Genomic DNA, 2,254 nt, shown 5'->3' on the forward strand with positions numbered 1-2,254 from the left:
TTCTAAATATTTATTATATCTTATTTTTATTTTTTTTGCTTATTTAATATATACTTTTCACTTATATATATATTTTTTTTCTTAGCCTCGATGAATCCCAGCCAAGGGGGGGAGGGGGCATTGGCAAATAAATAAGTTAAAAACTATTTTAAGTTCCTTTTAGACCTCACCCCTGACCAATATTAAACCACCCCCAACAAAATTTGATATATATGAGTAGGACGAACGATCCTTCGTCACACTCATTATTGGTCTGCGAGTACATCCTGAATTTCTATTCACCAGTACCAGAACCCAATCAATGTTGTTACATTTCAATTAATATATATGTTTCGATAAAACTGGTTATAGAACCTCATGAACCTTAGTCGCAAACTTTTTTTTGTGTGAAGGAACAACTTTCTCCTGCTTCCTTCGCGGTCTATTATCCCAAATACTCCAGATCTCTTTCAGCTCCTGGACAGCCGTGATCGTCTAGTGGTTAGGACATTGCGTTGTGGCCGCAATAACCCAGGTTCGAATCCTGGTCACGGCAGGAGATTTTTTAAAAATAAAAATATTTGGATTTACCTAAAAATACAAAATAATATCATCATTTTTATCTATTATGTTACATTATATTATAAATATAAATATTTAGGTTATATCGCTCTTGTTCGGAACGTTGTCGTTTCGATTCCTATATGTGGCAGTTAATATTTATTTCTTAGAGGTCCCGAGAAATGAATCTTGACACTCCCACCTTGCTTAGTGGTTAGGCAACTCTGGTAGCCGCCAGGGGTTGGCAAAGAAGACCAATAGGCTCACCTGCCGCGATTTTGACCAAATCACCCGCTTGCACAACCGTTCGTCTAGTAAGTACTGCACCTCTAACTCTTCATGGTTTGTAGTGGTATAGATTTTTTTAATTAATAATAGATAGAAGAGTTTTTCTTATTTTGATTATGTGACTGTGAAAGTAGTAACTATGCGAAGATGCTATTTGTTGTTACATTTATTGCAGTAGATATGCATTTTAGTTTTATGAGTTGTATTATTGTATATATTAATGTATCATATCGTTCGAAAACGTACGGGGAATGTCCGTAAACTGGCTGGCGGGAGTTACGGGCTGATACAGTTGATAGTTTGTATATCACTATACAAGGTGGATCGTTTCCGACTATAAAGTCACTGTTGATTTCGTATTCAGAATGTATTCTTCCTCTACTAATTTTTCTGTTTTTATAAGTTTGTTTTTCGCTGTCACTTAACATATAAGCAAAATATTAATTTTGACCCACATTTTTTCTTGCTATTTGACATGAAATAATGAAAGGAGTTGACTATTTTCAATAACTCCTTTCTTCTTATAAGAAAGATAATTCAAGAAGAGCACGTAAGATAGGAGGGACTAATAAAAACTTTTTGGCAGGATTGGTCCCAGGACGTGCTGGACCACCTCTCTGAGGACCCTGGAGCCATGGAAGCTATTGAAACATACACCAAGGCTCCAGAAGACTGGAGGTAGAATGATAAATGGGAAACCATTATTTGCCAGTTAAGTTCTCCAACGTTCCCAATCGCTGGAAGGCAGGAAATACATTACTGGAGAATTCCAACTGCCTGGCTTTTGAAAGCAGAACATTACAAATACCTCTGAGTAAATGATTGATTCATTTTATTAAGCACCAGATATAACTCTTAAACTGAAACCTTGAAATATTTATATATTTTATTTTTAATATATTTATCAAGTAATGGTTTGAAAGCAGTTTATGTTAATAATAATAACACAAACTACAAATGATCCACTTTTCTCTCAACAGTTTATTTTAATCCTTCAACGTTTTGGTCCATTATCAAGGGGACAAACACCATTATTGACCAGTCGTAATTAATTTAAAAATTGTCTTTCATTTCCAGGCGAATTTTCCATGTATAATTTAATATTTAATAAAACATAAAATCTCAATATAAAAACTATTCTTAATTTTTTTTTATTTTTACTAAATATTTATTGTTAGTATTGTTGATGTTTTTACAAAAAAACGGAAAACAATTTTTTTAAGATTAGTTTTTGTATTACGATTGTATATTTTATTATATGACATGGATAATCATATCAATAAAAGAATCGTTTTTATATTGAGATTTTATGTTTTATTAATTTTTTTTTAATAATTTATTAATTGTTATTTAGAACTTATATTACTGTTATACACATCAAGTAAATTTCCTGTAAGTTAATATTTTCTTAATTTTATTGTGGTTC

At 32.0% G+C, this 2,254-nt stretch overlaps 1 protein-coding gene and 1 non-coding gene across 3 annotated transcripts in view; one reads left to right on the top strand and one right to left on the bottom strand.

Annotated features, from left to right (window-relative positions):
- The window catches only part of Trpgamma (Transient receptor potential cation channel gamma), a 980,713-nt gene that overhangs the window by 922,624 nt on the left and 55,835 nt on the right, over nucleotides 1-2,254 (bottom strand). The window lies entirely within an intron of this gene.
- On the top strand, nucleotides 464-535 carry TRNAH-GUG (transfer RNA histidin (anticodon GUG)). Its single transcript has one exon. It is a non-coding gene; the product is annotated as a tRNA-His (tRNA).

This window comes from Halyomorpha halys, unplaced genomic scaffold (assembly GCF_000696795.3).
Source record: "Halyomorpha halys isolate HHAL.00 unplaced genomic scaffold, Hhal_1.1 Scaffold3.1, whole genome shotgun sequence".
Lineage (NCBI taxonomy): Eukaryota > Metazoa > Arthropoda > Insecta > Hemiptera > Pentatomidae > Halyomorpha > Halyomorpha halys.